Raw genomic sequence first — 15759 nt, 5'->3', positions numbered from 1 at the left:
GACAGGTTCCAGACTTTGTGAATTATCAATGTGTAATTCATCAGCATGTCTTGGTTGGAAACGTTGTGGGCTTTTCTCATAAGGTGGTCAAACTGTTAAACTCAATTTGTGCTAAAGCGCTTCAGCACAGCTTAATCAAAGCATTATTGGATGAGCACTATGCCGCTTACCTAGACCTACTGTACTGCTCCATGCTGAATTCCAGTGGTTGAGTCAGGAAGTCAGACACCTGCCCCACATGATATAAGTGCTGTGAATTCATTGAAGAAAAAGCTTGGTGTTTGGAGCACCAAGCAAAAGGAGGCTGGCACATTTTCCTAACCTGGAGAAAATGTCACAGGCCACCAAAGACAATGTTCTTCACCCTGAGCAGCACTGTGCTCACCTGGACAAATTGGCTTGGCAGTGGAGTTCAATCGGCATTTTCCTGACTTAAACTTCATAGAAAATATTGCTACAATGGCCTCAAACTCATTCCTGCATGATATAGAATAGGTAGCAGTTAGATTCCAGCAAGTGTCTACTTTGCCAAGTGGAGTTAACATGGAAATGGTTGATTTGCTAAATGACATAGAGCTGAAAGCCAGATCAAGGTACAGTGACTTTTGTAGACTTCGTTTCCTCTCCTTACATCACCGCATGTGCACTGAGTGGATGAACTTACCTTTGTGAAATGTTATAGTTTATTTTTTATTTTTTTCACAGATGAAAATGATCATATCAAAGAATATGAGGAACCTCACTGACAGACACCTCATAGATTGTCTCTGGCTGGCTGTATGTTGCCAAACTACAAAGCACTATCAGACAGTATTCAGCCACAGCCATCATATCACACTGACTTGAGTGAGTTAATTGTGAAGCTGCATAAGATAAGACATAGAACTTTCACATAGCTTATACTGTCATTTCACTGAGAATGTTATTTGCACACATTACAATTCTACTTTCTGAAATGCTAATGTAAGTGTAAAAACTTAAATAACAGTCAGTATAGTTAAGTACAATGGCATTTAATATAATTTCACTGAAAGTGTGTTCTGGCGCATTGCAAAATCTGGTGCTGCATAAGATGGTGCTTTAGGCTTACTGTACAGAGAACTGGACTTGGCGAATTTGTGCCTACTTTTGTTTGTTTCTACTTTTTAACATTCTAATGATGAATGTACAGTAACCTGCATGAATATTCAATGAGTAAGCACAATGGCACTTCATATAATTTGTTAACTTCAAGTGTGTTAATTAGTTTCTTTGTTTACTGTGAACACGATCATTTCTTAATGGAAAATAGGCCATATGCCTTTATTTTTGTGTTGAAAGGTATGATGTAAAAATCTTAAAGCAAACAAGCCAAAGCTTGTTTTGATAGTTGGAGTGTTGTCTTGGATTGCATCAGTTTGAAAGATGGTCCAAAGCATTTAATGTATTTCAAATATGATTAGCTTTCTTAAAATGGCTTAAATTGCCTTTCTTCTTGGGTTCTTGGGCTTAAAAGGGTTGGTGGCTACTGCTTAAACTTCTTAGTTTTAAGAAATGTCATCAGACATTAAGAAAGGAAATTGACAGAGAAAATATAGGAAACAGAATTGTTTGTCATTGACGGTGAATTTGATGTTGATATTGGGTCAATATCCTCCAGGTCTAGAGATATGATATACCATAACTTTCCAATACATGTTGGAGTTTGTGTAATGTTGTTGGTAGAATAAGCTAGAGCTTCTGAACGGCTACATTCCAAAAACATATAATTTATTTATCAGTATTAGATGGGGGTGTGGGAACACGAGAGCAGATCTCTTGGGAATAAAAGATGAAGTAAAAAGGCTGATAATAACAAAGAAGGCCAGAGAATAACAAAGATAGCGAGAGAGAAATCAATGTTCTGAGCCATGTGTTCTGTATACTGAGCATCAATGCTGACAATGTAGCAGCTACAAAGGTTAAGGCTAAACAAAAGGAAAAGTGTCAAGGTTATATTGGCTCTGCAAATCATATAACAAACCGATATAGTGGCTTTTATGTTTCCATCTGTGTGTGTGTGAATGGCAAATGTATATATAGCACACATTATTGTAGAAGAGCTGTTTACATTAAGGTGCTATAGAAATAGACCAATACCATTTTAGAGGCCTTAACAACAATGCATGGACAGTTACAAATCGTCGTTGTCGGGTGGAAATCTCGTATCTCCAAGTTTCAAATGTGTACGTTCTTTCGCAAAGTAAAGCCCTGCTTCATCATACAAGACTGTCGCACAAAAGTAGTAAAAACAGCAGATCTACAAGCACACAACGCCTCGCGGTGCGAGGCGTTGTGGATGCCACTACTCAGCTTCTCCTCCTTCCTTCCTTCCTTCCTTCCTTCCTTCCTTCCTTCCTTCCTTCCTTCCTTCCTTCCTTCCTTCCTTCCTTCCTCCATCCTTTCTCCCTCCAACCATCTAACGAGCATCTTACAGCCAGCCTCTCTGCTAACACCAAACACGCTACTAACACACACACACACACACACACACACACACACACACACACACGTATGTGTGCCCAGTGAACACTGGCATTGTGCAGTGCTGCCATTGAAGCGATGCTGTGGGGACGATGTAGCCCCCAGGCCACGCGCGGATGTCACGCCGGGGTTGGGAACAATAAAAAGTAACATTGTAATCTAACCGACTGAGTCAAACGCCGCTGCAACATGTGACCTTTACATAGCTGCTGGGCTAAGCTAATGCAGAAAACATGAAGCGAGCAAGAAAGGTTGATGGAACGGGCCGAGTGAGCAGACACACCCAGACACCCACCGATTTGAGCATACGCAATTTAATTTAACTCTTGAGTGTGTAAAAAGGGACCGCCAGTATGTGTGTGTGTGCGTGTGTGTGTCTGAGTGTACGTGTGCGTGTGTGTGTGGGTGTGTGTGTGTGGGTGGGTGCAACTGTGCACATGCATGCGTGCATGCGTGTACGTGTGCTAAATCAGGCGGTTCTGCAGTGAAAGTGACTGTCAGACCAGGCCATTGCAGGGATGTGCTGATAGAGAGGTTTTAGAGCCGCACACGACCGCCTCAGGCCTGTAAGTACACACAGAGAGAGAGAGAGAGAGAGAGAGAGAGAGAGAGAGAGAGAGAGAGAGAGAGAGAGAGAGAGATGGAGCAGGGAACAAGAAAGAGAGAGTGAGAAAGAGGGAGAATGGCTGAGGAAAGGAGAAGGAAAGACAGGAGAAGCCACACAGATAAGGAAGACTGGAATGCGGCAGAAAATAAACAAGACAGTCTAATAGAAATGGGGGGGGGGGGGGGGATTTAAGAGAGGTGGGAACCAAGGTCAAGTCAGTGAAGCGGAGAGAGAGAGAAAAAAGAGGACGGGGTGGGCAGGGGGGATAAGGGACACGACAGAGAGAGAGAGAGAGAGCTTGACAAAGAAAGAGGAAAGGAGAGAGAGACAAAGAGGTGAGGAGAGGGAGTGGTGGGAGCGGTTATAAGGAACGAGAACCTTGCTCGATAATTGCATCAATAGAAAGACCTTGGTCGAGAATCTTCCCCTCACTTGTTTTCCCAGAACCCCCCATGTGCTCCTCCTCCCCACTTCTCCTAACAGTCAGACACCCCCGCTTAGTTTTCTTTTTCTTTTTTCTGGCGCTTTGACGTCACTGCTCTCTCATTATAGAGTCCCTAGTCAGCAACTCCATGAGATGGAGGCACGGGGAGAGAAGGGGTGGGGGTGGAGGGTTCAAGTGGCCTCACCTCGCATGAGAAAAACAGTAATTTCCTAAGAAACCGAGAGAGAGAGAGAGAGGATGAAAAGAGGTCCTTGCCGCAGACACTGATTATGTGGGGTGGGAGGGAGCAGCTAGTTATGGGACAGCTTTCTTCTGTTGTCTGAGCATGCACGGATGTATTTGTGTTGTTTTGATTATTGTATTTTTCGTCAAGGACCCCTTCAAAAATGAGATGATGATCTTAAGGGGTTTATCCTTCTAATAAAGGTACTACAGTATGTAGACACATGTGAAATCATGGATGGGAATGCTGCTGCGAATCAAACATGCAGTGAACTCCATTCAAAGCAACATCGAGAGGGTCTCTGAGAAGATAGATGAGTGCTCTACATGAAATATTCATGGTACTAAGGTGACTGGCAGGTACGCTAGACTTCATAGTCTTTTCCACAAATCGTCACTGTTGGGCAGAAACCTCATATCTTCATGGTTTCAAATGTGTATGTTTTTTTTTCTTTTCGTAAAGCAAAGCCCTGCTTCACCATACAAGACTGTCGCACAAAACGAGTGAAAATCTACAAGATCTACAAGATATACATTATTGTCATATGAGATAGGCAATGTATCGGCTATTTTCACTTGTTTTAAAATGATATATGGTTTTGGAAATACAGTACGGTATCATACCTTTCAACATAAAAATAAAGGCATATGGCCTATTTTCCATTAGGACATTATCGTGTTCACAGTAAACAAAGAAACTAAATAACACTTGAAGTTAACAAATTATATGAAGTGCCATTGTGCTTACTCACTGAATATTCATGCAAGTTACTGTATTCATTAGAATTTTAGAAAGTAGAAACAAACAAAAGTAGGCACAAATTCGCCAAGTCCAGTTCTATGTACAGTATAGGCCTAAAGCACCATCTTAAATATGCAGCACATTTTACAATGCGTCAGAGCACACTTTCAGTGAAGAAATTATATTAAATGCCATTGTACTTAACTACTGAAAGTTATTCAACAACAACGTGAGATGGTGGAAGAAGTGAAGAGGGGTTCCATGAACATGATAGAAGAGTTTTATCTGTCATTCAGTTAGTTTTTACTCCCTGTATGACTTACAAAATGTACTATAAATCTTCTTTGCTTTGTTTCACAGATTTTTGTAATGCCAGTGTGACAGGAATTGGACTTCAATTTCACCACTTTTTAAAAGGAGTTTTAAGGACTACTGTATCTATCTATCTATCTATCTATCTATCTATCTATCTATTAAGCCCTCCTCCATGAGGAATTCAATTTTCATGTTGTGAAATGGAGGAAAACAAACTACCCTGCTCCAAAGGTGTCTTTGTTTGGGAATGGATCAATAGGACTTGTGCTAGGTGTGTGTTTGGGTTTGTCTGACGGTGTTGTACACTTTGTTTTGTATCACTCTGCTCTTTCCCCTTGAGAACACATCCTTGCTCTCTCCTCACACAGTTCACACAACAAAAGATGTATGACATTGTTAAAGTTTGCGTGAAGAGTTTAAAGTTTGAGTGTTTTAAAATGCCGTTGTGTTCTAAAGAAGTCAGTGTCCCCTTCTTTGTGAGAAAAAACACTTGTCATTGCTGTCAGACTGTTAGTCGTGGCTTTGGGTTTTTACTTTTATCCAGTACAGGTTCTTCTCTTCTTTGGCTGAGCAAAATGGCAGTGCAGTATGAACTGACTGAAGGTGACATGGAGGGTTTTGTTAAAACATTCTACATAAAGAACAGAGACTGCCATTCTGTTTGTAATCAGCAGGAACTCTTTAAACTAAATAAATATGACAATGTTCATTTCCTATAATATTTAATTATTGGTCGGAAATGTGAAAGCTTTTTAAATGGTGCTATCTCATTTTATGTTGTACTCTGTTAAAGCTACGTAGGTATGTTTCAGTTTCAGTTTTCATGTAGTTGACTGGCAGGGGCCTTCCTCCAATCATAATCAGGTGGGGGCAGGCCTTGGTGCATGTAAGGCCCGCCCCCACTCAACCATGATTGGAGGAAGGCCCCACCATCCTGATAGGAGGAAAATTGGTGCCACACAGTTTTTTAAACTGTTTTTTTCTCCTCACAGGAGATAAATATGGACCAAAGAGTCTATAGTAACTAGTATCAGAACATAGACCCATTTTGTTATTATTTGAATTAAATGAAATCACTTAATATACCTTTAATGTTATAGTGGTTACATGATCTGTTCAATGCAAGGAGGCAAAAATAAAACAAACAACAGATTTACATGCCTTTATGAGTTTGAGAGTGAGAAAGAAGTAGTACTAGGCCTAGGGGTAGTAGTGGGGGGTGAAGTGGAAAGGGTAACTGCGAGATAAAAAATGCATTGAATGCATGTTAAACAATGACATATTTACCCGCAGGCAACCACAGAAAATATCACACACTCATGTAATCACATCAAACCACACACAGACTACACGCACACACACACACACACACACACACACACACACACACACACACACACACACACACACACACACACACACACACACACACACACACACACACACACACACACACACACACACACACACACACACACACACCATATGATGACCTTGTGCTGTGTGTGCACGCATGTACATGTAAACATACACGCGTCGGCTTGGATTCTGCTGTGCAAGTCTGGGATATTTCTCATTTTGCTGCATAAGCATCTTTTTTCCCCCTCTCTCTCTCTCTCTCCTGCTGTATTAAAATTCTATGTGATGATGGATGGACCTTTAATAGATAAAGCCCCTAGGCTCTCACTTCATGTCTGTGTCTCTGCAACGTTACGTGTGTCTCCGGCCAGGGGCGTCACAAGGGGTGGGGGGGAGTATAGGACTGAGTTACTAGGGCCCAAGGTAGAGGGGCCTTAATTATTTTATACTTTAGCTATTGAAAAATAGCACCAAAAAAAAGCTCAGAGTTACTAGGGGCCCAAGGTGGAGGGGCCCCGAGTTACTAGGGCCCAAGGTGGAGGGGCCTTAATTATTTTCTACTTTAGCTATTGAAAAATAGCAGATATACAAGCTCACAGCGCTGCGAGCTTGTAGATCTGCTATTTTTGAAAAGTTGTGAAAATGTAAAATGCAAATCTTTGAATATGTATTTTTTAAGCGAACATTTGTAACTAAAACCTTGCTTCTGGGGGGTCCCTGGAACTAAAAAAAACTTTGAGATGAGGGTCCGTGGCCAAATACATATCATTTTGGGGGTTCCTACACATGAAAAAGTTTGAGAACCACTAACATAGAAACATAGTTTTTTTTTTTTTTTCAAAAAATCTTATAAGGATTTGAAATATTCAAAGACTTCCACAAATGTTCGCGATTTTTCCAAAAATAGCAGATCTAGCACTCGGTGCCACGCTGTGAGCTTATATATCTGCTATTTTTCATAGTTAAAGGGCCAGTTCACCTCAGATCTTATTTTATTGTTGTTTGGGACACGATCAACACAATCCTGAGTTATTTTTGTGTTCAATCTGTGTTTTGAGATATTTTAGTATTTCAGCATGAATGATGATGCATTTTGCATCATATGAGTCATCATGCTGCATCATATGATGCAAAATGCATCATCATTCATGCTGAAATACTAAAATATCTCAAAACACAGATTGAACACAAAAAATAACTCAGGATTGTGTTGATCGTGTCCCAAACAACAATAAAATAAGATCTGGTTGTCCCAGAGGTGAACTGGCCCTTTAAAGCACAAAATAATGCGTTCCCAGTCTAAATGGGTTAAACCCCCTCCCCCTATGAAGGACATTCATGGGGGGCCCGCAGTGAAACCTTGTACCCAGGGCCCAGAATTTGGTGTGACACCCCTGGAGGGAGGGAGGGATAGATGAGGGGGAGTGAAGAGAGTGGGTTAAGGGAGAGGGGTCACAGCGAGAGAGCGCGCCACCTGTCACTTTAGTGTGGAGCACGGATGGAACAGGGTGATGGATGATGGAGAATGGGATGCAGACAGAGAAGAAGGCAGTAGAGGGATGAAGTAATTGCATTGGACAGATAGCTCCTACACACATGAGGAAGAAAATATATATATACCCCTTCCTTTATTTTTTTAATACTTCTGAGTTCTGACAGAATTTTACTGTGTACATACTTGTATCTGTATTTATATGGAAGCACTCTCTCTCTCTCTCTCTATCTGTGTCTCTCTCTCTGTGTCTCTCTCTCTGTCTCTCTCTGCTCCCTGTCTCTCTCAATCTCTTTCTCTCTGTCACTCTGTCACTCTCTCTCTCTCACACACACACACACGCACACACACGCACGCACGCACGCACGCACGCACGCACGCACGCACGCACGCACGCACGCACGCACACGCGCGCGCGCACACACACACACACACACGCACACGCACACGCACACAATTTATCCAAAAAATCCACATGCTTTTGGAAATTCAGTGCAGCGAGAGTGGTATGGCCGGCGGCAAGAGTTGTCCTGACTAATAAGTCCTTAAAATGGAGGGAGCTGCAGAGAGCAGCCAAAAGAGGGCAGGAGAAAGAGCAAAATGATGAATATGTATTTTAAACAGAAACAGGACATGCCATGTCAGACCAGCAAATATGAAGGTACAGTACAACACACACACACACACACACACACACACACACACACACACACACACACACACACACACACACACACACACACACACACACACACACACACACACACACACACACACACACACACAAACCCACACTTACTGTATACACAATGCAGGCAGGCAGTCAGACGCACGCACATGCACGCACACGCACGTGCGCACACACACACACACACACACACACACACACACACACACACACACACACACACACATACACCGAGGAGTCTATACACGCTAATAAAAGAAAAGAGAACCAATGGTCTAAAACACCCATAATAGGCCTCCATTAAATGTGTTTATAAGCACAATTAAATTGAAGAGCGTTCTGCTGAGCGATGACTCCGTTCCCCTTTCAGCACAAACAAGTGACGTAGTTCTGCTGTCTTAACAGAGGAGCAATATGCATGGAGGCTATTTTTCTGTATCGAAGAAACAGATGAATATTCATAACAAAAACAAGCTAGGCTCTGTGGACTGCTCGCCAAGACATTCCATATCCACACAGCTTGCGTTCGGTCCGACGCCGCAACTTCAGATTGCATCTGAGCCATTAATTAGCAGATGGTGCGGTGCTATTCTCGTTTTCTTGTTGCGTGTTCATTTATTTTGCACGATACCAGCCGCACTTGTTTTCCTATGCGACCTGCCAGCACACTTATTTATTTATTTTCACTTTGAAAAGATCCTGTGCGGTGTGGTGTGTGCACAGCAGGACATATATTGGCCCAATTATTCAATGTGTGGCTGCACTCTTATAGCAGACGACTCAATCAGTGTGTTCTGGTACTGACACAACATGGCTCGCTGGCTCACTACTCTGGTCAAACTGTTGGAACTGCTCAGTAAAACTCCTCAGTGCTCATTATCATTCATGTGTGTAAATAAATAAGTGTAAGAAGAGTCTGGGGAAACCTTTTGAATTTCTCTCAGTTAAGCCTACAGTAGTTCAGACCAAAGATTCATGATGAGGCTATACCGTCAAACGTCATTCCCACCGGGCATGATAACTATAAAGATAACTTTAACTATATTTATAGTTATAGTTATATTGCTCAGAGTGAATGGCCCCTACAGGGTAACCAGACAAGTGGGCACATGAGAAGCCTGTAGGCCTATGCTTTGGAAAATGGTCTGGAATAAAATAAAGTATATTGTACATGATTTGAACGTGCTTGAACATTTCACATTTAAGGCCTAATTTCAACTATGAAACTTGCAGATTAAGTTGAAGGGTACATTTAGCAGTTTCAAATCATGCATACTTTGCATTATTTCATAACTTTTTCATATTTTGGAAGCAATTGCATTGTGTGGTGTATGAGTGAAGCATTGCATTTCCTTGTGATTATGGTATGTGTCACGGGACAGCCCTTGCCCTATACACAGATACAATGAGTGAGGAAAATGTAAACACCCAACTACAATCCTATGTATTTTAATGTTCTAATGTTTATTGAATCATTGGTGGTGGGTAATCGGAGGTGTGGTCAGCTCCCTAGTTGTCTCTCCTGCACGGCTGGTGGCAATTCCTTAGTTAATAGGAATGTGCCAAGTGCTGTGTAAGAGAGGGGTATATGTGTTCAGAGTAATGTTAATTTAGAATGTCATTAAGTTCACACCTAGTTTAACACTTTGCCGTCCGAAATAGAATGGTTGTTGGTAGATTAGCCGTGAAATTTCTATTATTGTATTGTGATCTGAGACATAATATTATGTTTATAAACATGAGCCCGCCGCCCCTCCTTCTTGGACAGCGCCGTTGTTTTTTCTTTTTTTTCCCCCCCCCAGGTCATTAGCTCACCAATTTTCTCGATCTCCGTTGGGATAGAGTGGTGGTTTTGGCCGAGCATCGATCTCCCCGTGCGTTTCGCGTGCGCGATCCGCATGCATAACGATCCATGCATATAGTCCAGGAGTGACTGAACAGTCGATGTGTCCACTTTGGATAGCCTAGCACCTAGCACTCCAGCTCTGCTAGTGCTAACGTCCAAACAACAAGTGGGTGGGAGGAAGGAAGGCTGAAGAAGGAAACGCCATGAGAGTCACTTCTGTTCATGTCAGACCAGCCATGAGCTATCAATGCACGAGTGGTGACTAGGGAAGGTTAGACGATCGCCGATTTTCGGATGAAAATCATTTATTTCGGTAAATACGGGAAAGTACGGGAAAAGACGATTGGCTGCCCCTCCCCCCCTAGGAAGTCCGATATAGTACGGTTTTAATATTAAGGGGCTCCCCGTGGCTTGGAAAGGGTTAATTGTGACGCATCATTTAGAATGTTTAAGTTACTCTTACAGCCGTGGGTTATTTAGGAACCGTATATATGGAAGTATATGGAAGTATTGCTAATGCTGCTAATTGGTGCTGTGTCCTGTGGTAGGATCCACTCCTATTTAAAGGAGGCTGCATAGACAGTGAAGTTAGTTATGTGTGGGCAGTAGCACAAATAACAACCCTGAGGGGGAACTACAGGGCCTTGGTGCGATCAAGGTTTTTGCCTGAAGAGAGTTCTTAACCTGTTGGGATTTGTTTTATTACTGTTTGCCTGAGCGTTAATTTGTTATTCTGCATTTATCTATTTTTGTATTTATGGCCAGTCTTATTTTTGCTACGTGAAACCATTGTAAACTGCACTGAAGGTTGGTGGAGGAGGTTTTTGGGAGAAATAAAACGAGAATCCTGGACTGTTTTTGGAGCCTTGGCTGCTCGGGCAACTTTACAGTACGAATAGGACTTGTTACAACCAGGTTATCGCCGTTGTCGGGTGGAAACCTTGTATGTCCAAGACCGTTCGTTTTGTATTTTAAAAATGAACTAAACTAGTGAAAATAGCAGATCTACAAGCACACAACGCCTCGCGGTGCGAGGCGTTGTGTGCTTGTAGATCGGCTGTTTTCACTACATTTGTGTAACAAGCCTTGTATGATGAAGCAGGGCCTTGCTTGGTGATACTAGGAGATACGAGTTTACTTGGAGATACAAGGTTTCTGCCCGACAGTGACGTTATGCAATAATGCAGGTGTAAAACCTGTTGTGTTTGCATCATTGTGTGTTATACATGTAGGTATAATTGTTCCGAAATGCATAGATTTCTGTATGCATTTCAGGGGTTTGGGGGACTGGCTCCCCAACATAATGTTTGTTATGCAGTTGTGTCTAAAAGATAGCAACCGACACTGGCACATTCTATGGAGAGGTGCGTCTCCACACTTTTCTACACGCTGGGACGCTCCACAGCAAAAAGCATAGCATCGAAGAAAAACTCAACTTTGCTGCCATGGTGCACTGGTGTCCAACCTATCATCGCCCCCCTCTTTCCCCATCTCACCACCTACCAGAGACATTTTCCTCCTGTAAATACTGTACCTTTTTTTTTTCTTTTTAGTTGAGTATATAAAATATACAGTATGTCTTTGTTACCTAACCCTTTACAGCATTTATTTGTTTATTTATTAAGATTATACAAAAACATCTTCATAGGAAAATCTCATATGCACTGTGTGCATGTACCCTTATAACTCAGATACTGGACTAAAGCACACGTTTATAAACTAACCTATACTCCATTACAAGATTATAGTTCACCTTATGTATTTGGAATAAGTCAGAAGTCCCAGTTGCGACACAATTAGGGATGGTTGCAACATGAAACATACATACTACATTTCACAATTTAACCTCACGAGAGCATATGTTTCTGAACATATGTGTTGTGTTTGTTTATGCATAATGCATAGAACATTAAGCCTGTCAGCCACAGTGCAGATAGACGCTATTCAATCTGTAAAAAAGAATTCAATTCATGCAAAAGTTTATTGCAATGTAACAAACTTTTATTCAAACTGGAACTGTCAATCTTTCTATATTTAGGTGTGAGTATGCGTTGGAAAAAAAAGAAAGAAAAAGAAGAATTTGTTTGGGTTGAATTATCATTTTCGTGTACCCTAAAATGATTTGTTTATATCGAAGAAATACTGCTGTGTGCTCTGTTTCGATATGGCTGCTTAGCTTGGGGACAGTTCCAACAATTTGTTACGACTGTCCCCAACCCTATCAGCCATGACAGAACACCATGTGCTAGCTAGACATACTGACCTTGACACCTGCTAACTGGGGATGGGCATTTTCACACCACAAACAGAGCCTCTATGGGAGGTTAGTCATCAATGAGAGGGTCTGTCTGTCTTGTTTTTGTCTATCTAATCTTGCAGTGCCTCTCTCAGTACTTGAACACAGCGAATGAAGCCAACCGTCTCATTACAGACTGAAGCCTGGGGAACACTGAACAGCATCCAATACATTCAAGTTCATCAGCCAACAGCCAGTCTTTTAAACTGGTTTACAGCAAAGCCTTGTGTTAATTTTAAAAGACAAGCCATACAAATCTAAAGTGAAACTTACCTGGGGTTTATAGTAGATGTTTAATGAAGTTGAGAATACCCCATCGAGTTATGTAATACCCGTTGTATCCGTCTGTCTATTTGTCTGTCAGTCTGTCTGTGTCACTTTTATGCCCATACATATATGGAGATATCTGTATCTGTCTGTCTTTGTCAATTTTATGCCCATACAGTATATGGACATCCCTGATGTCAACAATGTATTCCCATATATGGGCATCAAACCAGACCACAGGATATAGCCTACATTTCTCAATAAAAGAGCAGGTCTGACATGGAGGCCTATACCACTGTTGAGAATGACCATGTTTTTACTGACGAGGCGATCAGGCAACCATCAGCAGATTGTCAACAGCATTGTTTACTGAACCACAGCTACCACCATGAGCACCATGCCAGGTGACGACCCACAGTCCCAACAAGCCCGTCAAAGGAAGGAACCCAAGAAACCTCGCCCCAAGGGGAAGGGCTTAGACAGGAAGGATGTAGACAAGAGGCCCAAGGTGTCGGTCGCCAAGGAGGAGGAGTCATCTGTTGCCATTTGTCTACAGGTGCTGCTCCCCTACCTCCTGGCAGGGATGGGCATGGTGATGGCGGGCATGGTGCTAGACTCTGTGCAGCACTGGGAGGTGTTCACGGTGATCACAGAGATCTTCATCATGGTTCCTGCTCTGGTGGGACTGAAGGGTAACCTGGAGATGACCCTGGCGGCTCGCCTGTCCACTGCAGCTAATACAGGTCAGATGGATGACCCTGGTACGCGGTGGACCATGGTGTGTAGTAACCTGGCTCTGATACAGGTCCAGGCCACCGCGGCGGGCTTCCTGGCGGCAGTAGTGGCGTTGTGTTTGGGGGCTGTGTCCAGGGGAGGGGTGGCTTTAGACAAGGCAGCCGTCCTGTGTGCTAGCAGCATCATCACGGCCTTCGTCACGGCTCTCTCCCTAGGTCTGGTGATGATCGGCGTGATCATTGGTTCCAGGAAGGTGGGGATAAATCCTGACAACGTTGCCACGCCCATCGCTGCCAGCCTTGGTGACCTCATCACGCTGTCCCTGCTGGCTGGAGTCAGCAGCACGCTTTATCGACACATAGACGTATGGTACCTGTCTCCATGTGTGTGTGTGCTGTTCCTGGCTCTGATTCCCGTGTGGGCGATGTTCGCTCGCCAGAGTCCACAGACCAGAGAGGTTCTCCGCTCTGGATGGCAACCTGTCATAGTGGCTATGTCTATCAGCAGTGTTGGAGGTCTCATACTGGACAAGACCCTGAGCGATCCAAAGTTCAAGGGCATGGCTGTCTTCACGCCCGTCATCAACGGTGTGGGCGGCAACCTGGTGGCCATTCAGGCCAGCAGGATCTCCACGTATCTCCACTCCTGGGGTGTTCCCGGGGTTCTGCCCTATAGGATGAGACAGCACTGGCCCAATCCCTGTATCACCTTCTTCTCCTCGGGTGTGAACTCCAAGTCGGCCAGAGTGTTGCTCATGCTGGTGGTCCCCGGTCACCTGGTGTTCCTCTACGCCACCTCCCTGCTGCAGGGCGGAGAGGCACCCATCAGCGTGGCGTTCACCATCTCGTACCTGTGTGCTGCACTGGTGCAGGTGGCCATCCTACTGTACGTGGCAGACCTCATCGTACGGTGGGTCTGGAGGCAGAGACTAGATCCAGACGACTTCTCCATCCCTTACCTGACGGCGCTGGGAGACCTTCTGGGCACCGGCTTCCTGGCTCTCTGCTTCCACTGGGTGTAACTGCTCCAAGGACCGGGTCTTTGAAACCCACCGTTTCTCCAAAACCCACTCTCTCTCTCAACCACCAGTCTCACCATGGATGTGCATAGAATGTTAGAGAGGCAGGGGCTGACATTTCTAAAAGGGCCTTTTGATGAAAATGTTGAAAATAGCAGACCTCCAAGCTCAAAACGTGTCGCAGCGCGATGCGTTGTTGAGTTTGGAGTTCGGCTATTTTCGGTACTTGATACCACACTAAACTAAGCATAAAAAAGGTGATACTAGAGATGTGGCATGGATTTCTACACAATGATGGAAGTTCTTTCAGCATAAGATGCTGCATTCAAGTTCAGGAGAGTTTGGACAATTAAGGCAATTAATTCTCTTGAATGCTGCCTTGAGGTATGGCATGGAAAGAGGGCATTTTCATTTCTTTCACCATAGTGAAAACTGCATTCATGGTCTGGTCTGGCTCGAACCCCCTTTGATGTCTGTGTGTGCACGTGCCTGAGTCTCACCATCGGGAGGTCGTTAATCAAATGGGTAAAGATTCTCCCTTCGATCCCCCAATGGACCGTTCAAGTTAACAGTAGGTCTGAATTCAAAACGTACCCGTATTTCTAAGAGTGACCCCTGGGCGGTCAACGAACATCCAAATGCTGGGAGCGAGTTTAGAGGTCTTTCTGCTTCAGTACTTCACCACTGGCATCACCAGGAATGCTGGTCCCTCATTGGCTGTTAATGATGACGTTGCCATAAATGCTGGCCCCTGATTGGGCCACAGGCTTAAACAAACACAGACGAATCTAGGATTCATGGGTTGCATTTGTAGTTTGAGGACCAATCAGGGTATCTGCACATTTCCCAAGTGCAAATTCAATACTTTTTAAGGCTTTTTAATACCTCTAAAAAGACAAATTCAATACCATTACCGCGGCAAAATAATCGTCAAATGTAAGGCCACATTCATAAATCAGAGACAAAGCAGTGTTTGTCAGTGGCAAAGCAGTGTGTCAGTAAAAAGCTACCATATACAGTAGGAATACTCAAATGCACATGCAAACCTGGACAACCAATATTCTTATTCCGGTCTCTTCAACAATTATGTGGGCAAATATTGACCTTCACTGTAACTTTGACCTTTCAAATTCAAAAGAAAATCATCTCTCCCAATTCATTTTAGTACAATCCCAGTACTCACAGCAATACTGCACAGGACCTGTCCAATTTGACCCAAACCGGC

General features: G+C 43.4%; 1 pseudogene across 1 annotated transcript; it reads left to right on the top strand.

Moving 5' to 3' along the window:
• The first annotated feature begins 13178 nt into the window (after positions 1-13178).
• Positions 13179-14561, top strand: LOC308281241 (solute carrier family 41 member 1-like; annotated as a pseudogene). Its single transcript has one exon. The product of its transcript is annotated as a solute carrier family 41 member 1-like (transcript).
• The last annotated feature ends 1198 nt before the right edge of the window (positions 14562-15759 follow it).

This window comes from Nannobrachium achirus (assembly GCF_963921795.1).
Source record: "Nannobrachium achirus genome assembly, chromosome: 3".
Classification (NCBI taxonomy): Eukaryota; Metazoa; Chordata; class Actinopteri; order Myctophiformes; family Myctophidae; genus Nannobrachium; species Nannobrachium achirus.
This window is presented reverse-complemented; position numbering and strand designations above follow the sequence as displayed.